The following is a 16,926-nucleotide window of genomic DNA, read 5'->3' on the forward strand; positions in this document are numbered from 1 at the left end:
CTAGGTTAGTTGTCTTTTTGGTCTTCACAGGAGGGCTTTCAGCTTTCTTCTTGACGGGTGCAGCGATCTTCTTTGTCGCGATGGACGCGACGGCTTCTATCTCCTTCTTCGCTTCCTTCTTGTTTAGCTCCTCTTCTTTCTTTGGCTTCTCCTCTACGACATGGCGGTGAGGCGGAACATATTTGACATTGATCATGTTGCATACCTCGAGGTGTGGACGAAACTTGAATTCGCTTGTGGTTCCATTGATGTCGAACTTTATCTCCCCCTTGCCAATGTCGATGTTCGCCCTTGCGGTCTTGAGGAAAGGCCTCCCAAGTATGAGAGGTGCCTTGCTCCCTTCTCTCATATCGAGAATCACAAAGTCAATGGGGACTAAGTGTTCTCCAATCTTCACGGGCACGTCTTCGGCGATTCCCAAAGGATAGCGATCGGAATTGTCCGCTAACTCTAGGCACATGGCGGTGGGCTCCGGCTCCGGTAAGCGTAGCTTCTCGAACACATTCTTTGGCATGTTCTCACACTTGCACCGAGATCACAAAGTGCTCTTTCGAACATAAGAGATCCAATGGAACACGAGATGGTAGGACATCCGGGGTCCCTCTTCTTTTCAGGAGCTTCATTAGCGATTGCCGCGCTAGATTCCTCGGTTAGCTTGACAGTGCTTGGTGGTATCTCGTGCTTGTTTCCCATGATGTCTTTGAAGTAGCGAGAATACGTCGGAACTTATAGAGCGTCCAAGAGCGGCATATTGATGCTCAACCTGCGTACCATGTCAACAAATTTGTTGAATTGCTCATCTTCATGTTTACCTTTACGGTATCGTGGCCTTGGCGGTAGAATCTTGGTGTCTATATCATCTAGCTCAAACTCCGGCTCTTCGGTGACTATCTCTGGCATAGGAGTAGGTGCCTTCTCCTTGATGATGGTCTCCACTTCAACTCTTGGCTTAGGCTTCCTTGCTCCCGCCGCATGTTCGGGTTCTTCGGTCTCCTTTCCCGAGCGAGTTTGAATCGCCTTTGACGTCTCCGGACCTTGAGGTTGCCCCGGCAATTTTCCTTCGTTGCTAGATAAGCGTCCGGCGAGCTGGGCTACTTGCGTTTCTAGCATCTTCATCATGTTGAGTACTTGAAGGTTAGAGCTCCCGACCTCCGTCACCTTGCCATCAATGTTCTCCAAGATCTTGTCCATAGCCTTGAACTTGGTGACGGTGTCCTTGTTGATCTTGCCTTGCTCCTCCATGAACTCCTTCAATTGTATACGAAGAGGCACTGAGTTTTGAATGGAAGACCTTGCATTAAATTGAGGTGTACCTTGCCCGTAACGGAAGTTGGGTGGCGGAATCCATTCTCCCTTCTTCATGTAGTCGAGCATCTTGGCTTCCTCCGGGCAATTCTTTTGGACATGGTCGTACTCTCCACATTCTTCACATGTAGACCTTGCTTCGGCCGCCTTAAAATCAATAGCTTGGGCTTCTCTCTTTTCCACTTCCATCTTCTCCAACCTTCTCATGAGCGAGTCGATCTTCCCTTCTAGCACTTCTTCACGTTCCACTTGCAATACACTCTTCGCGGCGCCCATGGCTTGGAGTGGTTGTAGGCGCCCCAATGATGCCCATGCGTCATTGTCTGCCACCTTCTTGAATAGCTTGAAAACTTGAGTAGGCGTGAGCTCAATGATAGAACCTCCGGCCGATGCGTCAATGATCCCCCTTGATGCAGTAGTGAGGCCTTGATAGAACTTCTGGACCACATCCTCTCTTGAGAATTTGTGATGAGGTACGGCGCGGATGTAGTCGTTGAAGCGCTCATAGGCTTCCGCAATAGTCTCTGTCGGGGCTTGCGCGAATGTTGCAATCTTGTTGCGCAGAACCTGGGTCTTGCCCGGCGAGTAGAACTCCGTCATGAACTCTTTCATCAAGGACTCCCAATTTTGCACCGTGCGCGGTGGTAGAGAATGAAACCATTGCAACGCTCTCCCAAGTAGAGAGAACGGAAAGAGCCTCGCTCTTATTTGATCTTGAGTCATCCCTTGCATGTCGAAGGTGCGGCATAGTTGGAGGAACGCTTGAAGATGTAGATTAGCGTCTTCTTTTCCAGTGAAGGGCGAGCTTTGCACCATCCTTATGATTGAAGTCTTGATCTCGAACGGAACTCTGATGTTGTCGAGATTTTCGATCGGCAAGTCCCGAATGTCCGGAGTGCATAGCTCTCCGATCGTACGCTCCTGCTCCGGTAGCGCCATCCCTCGGTGAAGTGGCGCCTCCTTTGGACTTGTTGGTGGAGTTGCTTGAGGTGAAGACGATGAACCGTCGGCTTCGACTTTTGGATCTACTAGTTTCGGCTTCCTTGATCGTGCTTCTCGTCTCCTTTGCCTGTAAATTTTTTCTGGATCATCCACAAAATTTTCGGGTTTGTTGGAGAGGCTCCCGTCCATCTCCTGTTAGGGGTTAGTGAAAAAGAAAAATATATACCAGATCTAAAAGATGAATGTACAAGATCTAAAATATAAAAGAAAAATAAAGCAAACTCTAGATTAGATTGATTTTCGTGGAATAGATCCGTTTTTTAGTTAGCTCGGAAAAATAAGAGATCTAAAAAGGTCAAAAAGAAAAATCAAGAAAAAGAAATATTTACGAATGCAACTAAGATTGGATCTTAAATCGATAGATCCCCGGCAACGGCGCCAGAAAAGCTTGTTGACGCTCCTTAGCGCCCCCGATTTGTATACCGCAAGCGCACGGTTCGTGTAGCTTTTCCCTTAGAGTATTCCCCCAAGGTTTATCAATCCACGGAACCAAAGATACAAGAAACAATCTACTAGCATAGAGATTCCTTTGTGTTGAGATGGTGAAAAACGAATCTAATCTACTAAAAACGACAAACACCGAAGGTAGCAAGAGAAAGATAGAGATAACCAATCTAGATCACCTAGATCATGCATATGTTGTAGTTCCAGCTAGATGTAGTGAAGTAAGATAGATGTGAATCTCAATGAAAAGCATCTTTAAACTCAAAATCTCCAATCCGATCCCTCGATACCCCACCTACTCAGTGGCAACGCCCTGTCACGACGCCACCCCTTTGGACGAAAGTACCCTGAAGCAAGTCGAACCCCCTTTGGTAGTTCCGCCATGAACCTCTAGCCACCATGACTACAAGATCATGCTAAGCGATCTGTCTCGATATTAGATCTAGGATGAAGCAAACCCAAAGAAAAGGACGAAATCGAAAGAGAGAACATGGTCGCTAAACATTCGGAATCACAAATAACTTCACCATGAATGATTGTACATCACAAGATCACAACCGGGGCCCTACCTTGATCTTGATGATCCTAGCTCCAGAACTCCGACGTGGTCTTCCTTGCAAGGTTCCCACGTCGGCTAAGGAAGCCCCTAGACAACTAGCACGACCCTCGGCTCTCCGAGAGGTGTCCCTCTATCTTCTCTTCTCCTTGGTGTCGACTCCCGAATAGATCTCCGCGTGAACCTTGGGGAGGGGTCTTTAAATAGCCTCAGGAAACCCTAGGTCAAAGGGGAGGCCGAACCGCCTCAAAAAGGGGCTGGGCCGACCGGCCCAATGGACCCAGGCTGGCCGGCCTGGCCCATTTCTTCGCCGCCTCGTGTCCTCCTTTCTCCCCAAGTCTCCTGGAGTCTTCTAGAGTTTATGCCTTTCACGATTGCATCCAATTAGACGTCGTTATCTTCGAGATTTCTTCGAGGAAAAGGATAGGATGGAAAATCCTTCCTTAAATCTCTCTTTGCTTTGCTTAGCCCCAAAGTATCTTGATCTTATCTTTTGGGCTTTGTCCTTTGGGATTCATTGGAGGGTGGATGTGCACGAACGGGCCTCTAATCATCATGGCCTTCGGTCCTTTGTTCGGGCTTTGGCCTTCGTCTTTCTTCGTGTCATCGCATGATCGTGGGCCTCGTCATTTCATGCTCCAAAATTGGTCAAAAACCTGCAAAAACGAAGTACCTCCAAAATATATGTGCAAACACGAAAACAACCAATAATTGGGCCGAGGTTAGGATGGTTAGTGATTTTGATATTAAATTCATGCCATTATCAAAGTTAAACAGGAGATAAAATGGATACTTAAGGAGCGCCAACAGACTCCGAAGGCCCTAAACATTTAAGCAGCAATCCTTCCCTTGTAATATTAAAAGAAATCCTCAAGCATGGTAGGCCAATAATATCCCGATCGTCTAATCAACCATTTCATCTTGTGAGCCGATTGATGAGTACCGCAGGCTCCTTCATGAACCTCATGCAAGAGCCAATTCGACTCCGAAGGCCCTAAACATTTAAGCAGCAATCCTTCCAAAGTCCTGTAGAACATGTCGTCTCCTATTAGAACATACTTCATAGCTTTGAGTCTTATCCATCGTCTCCTATTAGAACATACTTCATAGATTTGAGTCTTATCCTCCTGGGTGCCCCCCGAGCCGAATCCTTCAAATAATTGAAGATATCGGCTCTCCAGTCTCCAGGTTCTAGAAACTGAACCTCTACATCGACTCCATCGGCTGTCTCCTTGTATCCAGAAGCCATCTGTGCCAAATCATTGGCTTCACTGTTCAAAGTCCTTCGTATCCAGTGGACATTAATGTACCTGAATCGTGACATCAACTCACTGCACTGCATCCATATTGGAAAAAGAGCCTCACTCTCATATTTGTATTCTTCCGTGAGCTGAGAAATCACCAGCTTCGAATCCCCAAATATTTCCACTGCTTCTGCACCAGCTTCCAAGAGTAATTCCATTCCCTTGCGAACGGCTTCATACTCTACTAAATTATTGGTGCATGGAGTAGCCATCCTGATGGAAAAAGAATAAGTCGCTCCACAAGGCGATACCAACAGAATTCCTATGCCGCACCCATCATCACAAGCCGATCCATCAAAGAACATGGCCCAGGCACGTACAAAAAGTGCAGATACGTCAGTGTTGACTCTGTCTGCAATGAGATTCGCCAGTGCCTGCCCCTTGACTGCCTTTGCAGGTTGATATCGGATATCGAATTCTGACAATGCAAACATCCATTTTCCTAGTCGGCCTTTCAGAATAGGAGCCAACAACATATGCTTGATGACATCCGATTTACATATAACGATCATCTCCGCCGAGAGCAAAATATGTCGAAGCTTTGAACATGTAAAGAATAAACAAAGACAAAGCTTTTCGATCTCAGGATACCTGGTCTCGGCGTTCAACATGCGCCTGCTGAGGTAGAAGACAACCCTCTCCTAGTCGTCATACTTCTGAATCAGAACTGAGGCGATGGAAGTGTCACCCACGGACAAATACACATAAAAAGGCATGTCCTACCGTGGAGGAACCAAAACTGGAGGCTTCGACAAGTATTCCTTGATTTCGTCGAAAGCTTGCTACTGCTCTGCCCCCCAGTGAAATTTATCCTCAGACTTGATCTTCACCAGGCCCATGAACGGCTCAATACGCCCAGACAGATTGGAGATAAATCGTCTGACAAAGTTGATTTTGCCGATGAGCTTCTGTAACTCCTTCTTCGTAGTAGGCGGCTTCATCATTTTTACCGCTTCTTGACTCTTCAAGCCGATCTCAATTCCCCGCTCATGTACCAGAAATCCTAAGAACTGATCGGCTGACACGCCAAAGGCACATTTCTTTGGGTTCATTTTGAGCCCAAACTTCCGAGTTCGTTCCAAAACCTTACGCAAATCTTCCAGATGCCCCCCAGCCGATGTGGACTTGACCACGACATCATCAATGTAGATTTCTACCAACTTGCCGATGAGATCATGAAAAAGATAATTCATGGCGCGTTAATATGTCGCACCGGCATTTTTCAATCCAAATGTCATAACCAAGTACTCGAACAAGCTGACTGTGCCTGGTACTCTGAACGCGGTCTTGCTTATGTCTTCTATGGCCATGAAGATCTGGTTGTAGCCGGCGTTACCATCCATAAAGCTCATCATTTTGTGACCGGCAGCAGCGTTGATCAATGTTTCTGCCACGGGCATCGGATATTCGTCCTTTGGCGTCACTCTGTTGAGGTCTCTGAAATCCACGCAGACTCTCCATCGGCCATCCTTCTTCTGTACAGGGACCACACAGGAGATCCATTCTACATACCTACATGGCCTGATGAACCCTACGTCCAACATCTTTTGCACTTCTTTCTTGACCTCCTCCAGGACTTCAGCCTTCATCTGCCTTGCTCGTTGTTGAAACGGCCGAAATCCTTTCTTAAGCGGGAGCCGATGTTCAACGATGCTTCTATCCAGACCAGGCATTTCAGTATAATCCCACGCGAAACAATCCCGATATTCCTTCCACAGTGCTATCATCGGCTCACGCAGGCTCGGGTCTAGCTTCTTGCTGATAAATGTTGGTCACGGCTTATCCACGGGACCGATATCAACTTCCTCCAAATCATCAGCTGATGTAAACCCGTACCCCAACTTGCCGTCGCCTGTTAAATCGACTGTGGACGCAGGCGACTCATCATCATCTGCCACGTCGACAGCAAGCACGGGAAGATGACAAAAGAAAATTTTCGGCCGACTGCACGGGCCGGCCGTCTCTATATTACCCCTCGAAACTGAATGCTCATTAAACAACCAACTGCCAGAGCAGGCTAAAGTCTGTCCACAATGTAACAGTTTCGACTCTAAACAAGAATTGTCTATTTTTGGGGGCCGGTCGCTGGGACCGGCCTCTCTAAACCTGCTAGGCTCCGTAGCGTTCCGGGATGTATTTATTCCGTGAGGACAGTGGATACGACCAGCCTCAATCCGTTTTTTGTTGCTTCGATCCGGTCACAGTCTTCCAGCGCGATCCCTGAGATCGGCTCTTGCCCTTATGCATCCCAGGCGTTCATGTCTGCGAGTGAAACCTCGCTGGAGTCATCCGCACGGACCACCTCCACTTCATCGCCATCCCATTGGACCAAACACTGGTGCATCGTGGAGGGGACACAACAATTGGCGTGAATCCAATCCCTCCCAAATAGCACTGTGTACGTACTCTTACTGTTGACGATGAAGAACGAGGTTGGGACGGTCTTGCGGCCAGCTGTCAACTCTACATTGAGGACGCCCTGTGCCTCTGATGGTTGGCCGTTGAAATCATTGAGCATCACGTTGGTCTTGATAAGATCAGCAGCAGAACGACCCAATCGGCGCAGGACTGAGTATAGCATCAGATTGACCGCGGCGCCAGTGTTGACCAACATTCTGTTTACAGGCTTGCCGTTGATAAGGCCCTTGAGATATAATCCCTTTAGGTGCTTGTAGATTTTCTCCTTGGGCTTCTCGAAGATGATTGGCTGTGGGCCAAGATCCAGCTGTGCGACGGCCAATTTCTCCGGTTGGGGCGCCCGAAACTCCGACGGGAGCACGAACACCATGTTCACATCAACCGATGGCTTGTCATCGGCTCTTGGATGCTTGGGGCGCCACTCCTTCCTTGGAGGGCGCCTTTCCACCCTTCGCGGGTGACTGACTCGCTCCGCGAGATCCGGACGCGCTTTCCTCAGTATGTCCAGGTACCTTGCTTCCGCCTCCTCGAGATTGCATAGGCGCTACACCCTGCGCTTCTGTGAGTGGCTGAGCCCGTCAGGACACCATCGGGGACGATGATACTTATCTTCTTCTTCTAGCTCAAGATCATCCCTGGATGGCCGTCTCGCATGGTCGTCATGACGTGTTCTGGGCCCCAAGCGCTGGAACACCGATGTTTCGCCTTGCTGGCGTCCCCGAGGCCTGCACTCCAAGCAATCATCGATAGTAGGCAATCGTCTCATGCCGGAATTCCAACAATACCTGAAGAAGGGGCAATGCCAGTGGTCGCGTATAGCCTGGCACCTCTCCAACACCCTCCCTGTGCGGTGCTCATACTCCTCCTCTTCCGATTCATATCGGCGGCGCAACTTGTATTGATACTGGTATTTTTTCCAGAAGCCGATTGGAAGCTGGGAGTTGATTGCAGATGTGACGCACTTGTTCTTCAGTAACATGTCGCTGCTCTGGCTCGTCTTCATCCTGGGGTCGTTTGCCAGAAGTGGCCTCTTTCCTCTGCTCGTCATGGCGGTGCATGGGTCCCGCCATGTTAATCTGGAACGCCAAGTTCTGGCCCTCAGGTCCAAAATCCGACAGCTCTACCATCTTAGCTTGTGGGAATGGTTGACTGTTCACCTTCATTGTGTGTTGGGCCAGAATTAATCGGCCATGCTCGATAGCCGATTGGATCTGCCGACGCTGCTCCTTGCAGTCATTCGTGGCATGGGTGTACGAGTGGTGCCACTTGCAGTACAGCCTTCCCTGCAGCTCCTGTGCCGTTGGCAGCTTGTGATTCTCTGGGAGCTTCAACTGCTTCTCCTTGAGCAGTAAGTCGAATATATGCTCTGCCTTGGCCATGTCAAAGTCAAAGCCCTTCGCAAGCCCCTTCTATTTGACCCACTTGCACGGGACGTGATTTGCCCCTCGGGTCCACTCTGCCACGGCCACTTCTTGTTCCCCGCCAGAATCATCGGAATCATCTGCTTGGGTCATGTTTACATGGCGCTTGAATTTCTCCTGATACAGCTCAGGGTGATAGTGTTCATACGCCGTAAGCTTCTGCACCATGTGTGCCAGCGAGGTGAATTCCAATTGGAAAGCCAGATCCTTGATCGGCTTAGCGAGCCCAAGAACAGCCAAATCGACTACCTCTTTCTCTGTGATGCGCGATGAGTAGCATCGGTTCTTAACTTCTCTGAAGCGCTGCACGTGCTCTGACACACTTTCCCCTCGCTTCTGCTTGATTTGGGCGAGGTCAGCGATCCCGGCTTCAGCAGCCTCTGAATGATACTGGGTGTGGAACTGATCTTCCAGTTGCCTCCAAGTCCGGATCAAATCTGGGGGCAGTGACGTATACCACCCAAAGGCTGAACCCGTGAGAGACTGGGAGGAGAAACGGGCCCTTAAAGGATCCGACACTGAGATCATCCCGAGTTGCATTAAGTATCGTCTCACGTGCTCGATAGAGCTGGCCCCTTCTGACCCGCTGAACTTGGTGAACTCTGGGAGCCGATACTTGGGTGGCAACGGGATCAAGTCGTAATCACTTGGATACGGCTTAGAATAGCCGATCGCCTTTCCCTTGGGCAGGATGCCGAACTGGTCCCTTAATATTGCACTGATCTGATCCACACTCAAAACTCCTGGGGCCGAGGGCTCAGCACTCGGCCCGGTAGCATACTTCGCTAGCCACGCTTGTTTCTCTGCATCTGGCCCTGAAGCTCCTGTACTCACCAGCTGTCCCGCACGTGTTGAACTGATGCTGTCAGGTATGTACACACACGTGTAGCCGTGCGGGATCTCCTTAGGCGACTCGTTCAGGAACTGGCCTTCTCCAGGGTCACCGCCGATCTTGTAGACGACGTAGATCGGCGAACCTTGCGGTCCTGGATTTGCGAGCGAGTACGATATTGGCGGCCTAGACTGAAGTGAAGCCTCTCCCCTGTGACTCCTCAGGATTGGTCCTGATGGGGAGTACTGGTTCTTGATCATCTCCTGGACGACACGATGTGCCACACACTTGAGCTCATTCACCAGGCTTTCTGAGTGCCGATGAAGCGTGTGAGCCACCATGTAGTTCATCTCCTGGCGCAGGGCTCTAATACGCTCCTCTGATGGTACGAACAAGTCAACGTTGTCAAGAGCCCCTTCGGGTGAGAACCCCTTCCACCTGATGCCGTGGCTTCGAACTGAGCTTTGACCTCATCATATTTCTGCTTGTGTTCTGGAGTCAGCTCTTCATACGTGACAGGTTTGGTGACCGGCGGAATCGGTGCTTGGTCATGAGGTCCTGTCATCTCTGCGGCGAGTGTTGTTGCTGATGAATGTCGCATTGGGCGTGCCAGAATGTGTTGTCGGTCAAAACCCACTGGCGAGTAGCGACAGGCAACACGAAGAGCCGGGAGGTCGCCGGGGCGCTGGCAGGCACTGCTCCCTCGTCAACGACCCACAATCCTAGCACACGCCGCGGCTTTCTAAGACGCAGGGCATGCCACCTGACCTATACCCGATCAGGAAGGTGCGAACGTGCTTGCAACGATTTGCCTGCATACACAAACACGTGGAAACGTAAGTCCGAGCCGTGGTCTGCTCCCCGGGATGACTCTTGCATCGGCTTTAAAGAGCCGATCGAGTCCCGGTGTCAGATCAGATCTGTATATATCCGGATATTGATGAATAAAGCAAATAATTGTAAAGCTGCTTCAATTAAATATAACTAATCTAATCCATGATGGTAAAAGCCTCACTGCTAGATCGGAACATCCTTCATGTAATTAGGCCTAATGAGCATAATAGATAACCAAACCTTAACCAGAAAAGAGGCCTAAGAATAAGCGAAAGCCGATTCCCGGATCAATCCCTATTAAGATCAAAGAAAAGCATCTAATACGTCACCGGATCATCAAACCCGTTTGCAAGGACTAATCTAGCAGATATTACGCCAACTCTTGAATATAAGAGCAAATCATAACGGACTAGATCTACTAGATATAAAAGAAGCAGGGTGTTATCTCCGTGCAACTAATTCTATGCCACAAGAATTAGCATAAGATTGAAACGTGACTTGCACAGAGATAACATGATATTCGTAGATGATAAGCAACAAAAGCACGATAGATCTACTAAAGCCATGCTATGAACATCAGGATAACTAGCATTACTCGCCATCAAAAATGCTTCAGTACGAGTAATACCAAGGTAAAAGCAAGAACAACGCTGCCCTGATCGCAAGAAGCGATCAGGGCAGCGTGGCGCTTACTTGGATGAAACCCTAGAATTAGGGGTGGCGGTGTGCTGAGAGTTGTTGATTGCAAACGTGATGATGTTCTTCTTTTACGAATAACCCGATCCCTGCCAATAAGACGAACACCATGCATGAAAACATCGGTGTCACCATCTGTTGGCCGATCAAATTCAGGAAGTCCGTCGACATCATCATCCATGTACGAAGAACAAAATGTCAAGACTTCACTTTCTATGTACGCTCTAGCAATTGATCCTTCAGGCCTAGCCCTATTCCTTAAAAGATTCTTCAATGTGCCAAGCCGCCGTTCAATTGGATACATCCAACCATATTGTACAGGACCTCTAAGCAGTGCCTCATCAGGAAGATGGACTGCCAAGTGCACCATCACATCAAAGAAGGCAGGAGCGAAGATCTTCTCAAGCTTGCATAGGATTAGTGGGATCTCTTGTTTCAGGCGTTCGACGACATGTACAGAAAGATTTCTGCTACACAGCTCCCGAAAGAAGTCCCCAAGCTCTGCAACTGCTTGATATAGATCAGGACGCACAAGTCCTCTTAAGCCCTCATGTATGATTCTTTGTAAAAGGACATGGCAAGAATGAGTTTTCATCCGGCCTTGGACCTTTTAACCATCTGCAGTAATGTAACTTCCTAGGTTGGCTGCAAATCAATCTGGAAACTTTACACCTCTTAGGTACTTGCAAAATGTAATTCGCTGTGCAGGCTTGAGGACATACCAAGCTGGTGGAGTCTTTACCACGTGATCCTCCTGGTAAGGATGCAATTTACATCGTATGCCCATTGCAACCAAATCTATCCTGCTACTCGCTGTGTCCTTTGTCTTGCCCTCCAGTTTCAGCAGAGTGCCAAGGAGGTTGTCGCATATATTTTTCTCTATGTGCATGACATCAAGATTGTGGGGCAGCAGCAGATCTTTCCAAAATGGCAGCTTCCACCATGCAGATTTGTGGTTATAAATTACTCGTTCTCCTTTGTCACCTCGTTTTCTGTTGAGCCCTGTGTCTGTTACACCTGGCTGGACATGGCTGACCCTTTGTAGTAGCTCTTCAACCTCCTCTGCAGTGAACTTTTCAGGTGCCCCTGCTCCTCTGTGTTTCCATCGAACTCTTATGTATATTTGCGCCAATCATGATCCGTTGGCAGGTAAAGACAGTGGCCAATGTACCCTATCTTATTTTTTAGTCGCCGTGACAATGGGTTTTTGTCGCAATGAACACATGCATAATAAACTTTTGTAATTTTCCCTAACAGGGTACCTAATGCCGGATAGTCATTTATGCTCCAAAGCACAGCTGCATGCAGGTTAAACTTCGTTCGAATGGCAGCATCATATGTCATGACACCACTCCAGAGCTGAAGTAGTTCTTATATAAGAGACTCCATGAATACATTAAAATCTTTTCTTGGATATTTTGGACCTGGGATTAGTAAAGACATGAAGCAGTTCGCAGGATTCACACATTCCCATGGTGGAAGATTTAAGGGCATAACAAGCACTGGCCACATACTGTAAGTCGTGCTGAAGTTGCCAAACGGATTGAAACTATTTGTTGCCACGGCAAGTCTCAGGTTCGGTAAAATTGCATAACCCCCCCCCCCCCCCCCCCCCCCCCCCCCCCGAACGACCTCCTGGTTGATAATCCCCCCATAAGCCCACCCCCCACCCAGCCTGGTTGCAAATCCCCCCTGCAGCCCACGTGGCCTTGCCACTTCAGCCCATGCCAAAGTAATGGGTCAGCTCCTTGCGCCCGGATCGAGCCCAAGTAAGATACACGACGCGACCCGGCAGCCGACTAGTACGAAGCTAGGCGGCGAACTGCGCGACGGTGCGAGGCGGCCGGGCGGCGAGCAGCGACGAGACAGCCATGCGAGACCATCTCCCGCAGGCAAAAAAAGTTCTGCTCGAATCAGGTGCGCCCTCAATCTTGGACTCTTGGTGTTTAGATATTTGACTTGGGGATTTCCTTTGAGAATTGGTGATTAGGGTTCAGCAATTTGCTAGATGTTTATGCGATTGAAATATGAATGCTAATGGGTTGCCAAATGATTTGGTGACTCAATTTTTAATGCAATGTTGCTCTCAGCAGTTCGTGCGATATCATTATGACATGGCATTGCTCAGCTCAGAAACACGGATACGGCAGGGAAGGGGCGTATCCCGTGTTGGATACGTATCCGACACAGATACGCCTGGGATACGGCCGGGATACATATCCACGGCGTGTCCGCGTATCCCTAAACAGTGATGCTAGAAACTCACGAACGGATACGTATCCAACGGCGACGTATCCAACGGCGTGTCCGTCCCAGCTCGCCGGCCGCCAACGACGCGGATCCAGGCTCCAGCCACGCGGATCCAAGCTCCAGCGAACTCGCCGACAGCCGCAGTCCCGCAAGCCGCCGACTGCCGCGCCCACTGCCTGCGCGCCGCCGCGGCCCTGCGAGCCGACTGCCCGTGCACCCGACGCTGCTCCCGTCAGCCGCGACCGCGCCTGCCTTGCGCGCCGGCCGCCGCTGCGCCCGCACCGGCCACGCGCGCCCGCTGCCTGCGCGCCGCCGCGGCCCTGCGAGCCGGCTGCCCTGTGCCCGCCGCCGCTCCCTTCCTCCGCGCTCTTGCCTGCCCCACGCTACAGCCTGCAGCAGAGGGGGAAGAGGGTGGAGGGGCCGGTGGTGGAAGATGGGAAGGGATGGGGCGGAGGGGGAATAGGAAGGGGAGAGTTCGGTGGGGAAGAGAAGTAGAGGAAGAGAGTAGAGGAATGAGAGTGTGAGAGAAGGATAGGACGGATATTTGAGAGCTGCTGCTATGTTTTGAATTTATGGTAACTCTGGACTTGGAGAAAGAGAGCTCGAGAATGGACAATTGGACATCACAATTGGAACCGGTCTTTGCTTTGGCTGGTAATTGCTATTGCAAGGTAATTTACTGCTTTTACAAACTTAATATGTGCTATTATTTATTTATTTATTTAAAAAATAGTAAGACATATCTGTGTATAGGGTTTTTTAGGAAATTGCCGTATCCGCGTATCCGTATCCTTCCGATACCGATACGCGTATCCATATACGTGCTACATAGTTGCTCGGAGCTTGCGCAAATACATGGATGTATTTACTTGCATTCGTGCTCTCAATTCCTAACCTGATCAGGCTGCCATATCTAACATGATGAACTAGTGCCTACGGCCATGAATTGTCAGGCCTATTATTACTCTTGCATAGTGGCACCTGTGAGTGTGTGACATACCTAAGTACAGGACAAAGGATTTGATGTTCTAATATCTAGAAAATATTTTGGACTCATGTTGGTCCTATGACCAATAACTAATAAATCTCTTATGTGGAATACCCTCATATATTCACATAATTGGAGTATATATATTAAACTGTAATTACTAGTAGTGAAAAATTCCCTCTAGTGTCACCTGCATCAAATTTAAATGTACATAACTGTCTAACGATTTTTTTTTATTTTTAACCTTTTTTAATAATATTTTAATTTTAACCCGTATTGGTTTTTATTTGCAGCGCGTAGCCCGTTTGGTCGCGCCAGTGCATGTGGCGTGACAGTGTGGCCACGCTGGCGGCCCGAGCCAGCGCAGCGCCGCGACGGCGATGACGTGGCCCTCCCTGTCGCGCCACATGCATTGGCGCGACAAGCCTGTCGCGCCATGCGGGCTGGCGCGACAAGGCCAATGTACTGGGATGCCGGCCCCTTCTCCCCCACCCTCCCTTTCCTTCCGTCGCTCCACCCCGACCAGAGCGCGGCCAGGGTCGCCGCCGGCCGCCGCCACCCCCCAGATCCCCCCCAAAATCGGAAATTTTTAGGGGAAAAAGTACGGGGAATCATTCCCCACCCTTCCCCGAAGGTATTGCCTCTAATATCTCATCGTTTAACCCTGTGCATTAGTAGTTATTTGTGGGTTTTTTTTATTAGGGTTAGGTTCTTGATATGAGAAATGGTGGTGTTGTTGATAGTTTTATCATGATTAGGATTTTAGATGATACTTAGATGGTATTCTGCTCTCGATTTGGACGTGAGGTAGTACGTGCATGCATCAATTAATATGATTTCTAGGATTGAGTAGTGGGGATGTTAATATGAGTTACATGTAATTTTATTCCATAGTTTTAGGAATGTACATATTATATTTTGAGCGCTGGTATATTGTGCTTAATTAGTATATACTTTGTTTCCCTAATTATTTTGTTTTTGTTTCCATAAGTTTTTTTTAATTTCACATGGCAATTGAATTTATGTATCTGCAGTGCACATGGCAATGAGCGATGCCCGGTACAAGCTGCTTGGTGGTGGACAGTACCCATCCGAGTGTGATGAGGATGCCCCAGTCCCTCATGGCCTTCCAGTTCCATTCTGTCGTTGTGAACCGGGCAATCAGCTGGCAGAGGTGAAGCAATCGAGGCATCCCAAGACGGCCGGTAGAGCATTCTACATATGCAAGTGGAATGATTCATTGAATCCTTGCCACTACTTTTTCTTTCAGTGGATCGATGGTCCGGATAAGTTTGATCCTAGAATTCGGCTGTTCCCTTATTATCGGTCAGAGTCGTGGGCGTACAATGAGTTTAGACGATGGGTCCCTCCCCCCACCAAATCCACCACCTATGACAGAGGAAGAGAAGCAAGAAGCTGCTATATATCGTGTGAACAATCCTCCCAAATGTCATTGCGGTGTTCGTGCCAAACTTCAAAGGCCTAATATTGGTGTCCCTCCAAAGTTCACTCCCTTTTTTAGATGCTCGCTAAAGACTAGAGTAAGTGTCATGTAGCGTAGCATTGATTCTTTAATTTTGCAGGAGTAGATGCTCGCTAATGTTATGTGTCATGCAGGACGGATGGCCGGCATGTGACTTCAATGAGTATATTTATGGTCCTATATCTCATTGGCCGACAGAAGAGGAAGTGCGAGAATTTGAGAGTGGGAAGAAGCCATGGCCATGTACAACTACTCCTAGTCTTCGATGCAAGTGTGGTATTCTGGCCACAAAAGGCGTAGTTCCTTCTGAGCTTGGCTACGGATATTACTGTGGCAATAGCTACGGAGAGTATTGGGTTCGTATATTAACGACAAAGTTGAAACTCCTTATGATTATGTCATTGTGCTAGTACTTGGTATATTAACATTTCTGAATGTTTGGCTCTAAATAAATTTTTAGGAGGGAACGACATGTGATTGGGAGGGGTTCCAAGGCCGGTATGAGCTAATGTTGCAATTGGGCAGAACAAAAGAGCCTTGGAAATCTAGAGACACTATAAATAGATAACTGAAGATAAGGAAGGATTACGAAGTTACTTTGCCCCTTGAGTCATTTCTGTCAGGGACTGTACTCCAAGACCTACGGCATGAGTATGGAAAGAAGGCAGCAGAAAAGGCAACTCTTGAGGATTGCATTGTTTATTGGAGGAGGAACCGAAGCAAGTACCCACGGCGCCTCACAGATAGGGAGCTTTTGGCAAATTATGAGAAGAAGGAGGAGGAGGAGGAGGAGGAGATGGAGAGGCAGAGGTTAAGGGAGGAAAGAGCAAAGAAAGGTTTCACTGTTGATACGGAAGCTAAATACCCAAAGGGTTCTTGGGAAGAATATTTTCAGAAATTGGAGGCTAACAAGCGGATTGAAGAAATGAAACAGATGGAGGATTTAGCTCAGGAGGCTCAGATGGAGGCAATGCAGGCCCTAGTTGCCGATCTGCCACACAAGGTGCCCAACATTGAGAAGGATGTGTCATCCGCGAGCACGGAGGTTTTGGGTGTTAGAGCTACTGAAATGGAGGCAATGAAGTCAATTGTAGGAGACTTACCTGCCCAGGACAAAGAGAAGAGTGTTTCTGAGCATGACCATGTTCCTGATGATGGAGATGATGACGAGTGGTGGGCAATGAATGCAGCGGAAGTAGAGGTCATAGTGTCCCAAATTGAGGTGAGAAAGGGGAAAGCTGTAGTCAAAGATGATGGAGATGATGATGATGATGATGATGGTTGGGGAGAGCTTTTGATTGAAGGCGACTCTGATTAGCTAGTTTTATTTATACTTGTATGGACTCTATATATGATTGGACTATGTGTGTGACGGACTTTTTTTATTGCTGGA

The sequence above is a fragment of the Panicum virgatum genome, chromosome 3K, assembly GCF_016808335.1.
Source record: "Panicum virgatum strain AP13 chromosome 3K, P.virgatum_v5, whole genome shotgun sequence".
NCBI classification, from domain to species: Eukaryota; Viridiplantae; Streptophyta; class Magnoliopsida; order Poales; family Poaceae; genus Panicum; species Panicum virgatum.